The sequence below is a fragment of the Bison bison genome, unplaced genomic scaffold (assembly GCF_000754665.1).
Source record: "Bison bison bison isolate TAMUID 2011002044 unplaced genomic scaffold, Bison_UMD1.0 scf7180017863959, whole genome shotgun sequence".
NCBI lineage: Eukaryota > Metazoa > Chordata > Mammalia > Artiodactyla > Bovidae > Bison > Bison bison.
In genome coordinates this window covers 285,954-286,315 of record NW_011494531.1, presented here as the reverse complement: position 1 = coordinate 286,315, position 362 = coordinate 285,954, and the positions used below count along the sequence as shown (strand labels likewise).

Genomic DNA, 362 nt, shown 5'->3' with positions numbered 1-362 from the left:
ATTGTGAAATTTTGTTCTAGTTCTGTGAAAAATGCCATTGGTAATTTTATAGGGATCACATTGAATCTGTAGATTGCATTTGGTAGTACACTCATTTTAACAATATTGATTCTTCCTACCAGGGAACATGGAATATCTCTCCATCTTTTTATGTCGTCTTTGATTTCTTTCATCAATGTCTTATAATTTTCTGTGTACAGTTCTATTGTCTCCTTCAGTTCATTTCAGTTCAGTTCAGTCGCTCAGTCATGTCCGACATTTTGCGACCCCATGAATCGCAGCACGCCAGGCCTCCCCTGTCCATCACCATCTCCTGGAGTTCACTCAGACTCACGTCCATCGAGTCGGTGATGCCATCCAGC

General features: G+C 41.2%; 1 protein-coding gene across 1 annotated transcript in view; it reads left to right on the top strand.

The window, feature by feature from the left end:
- Positions 1 to 362, top strand: part of VOPP1 (vesicular, overexpressed in cancer, prosurvival protein 1) — a 174,767-nt gene that overhangs the window by 63,476 nt on the left and 110,929 nt on the right. The window lies entirely within an intron of this gene.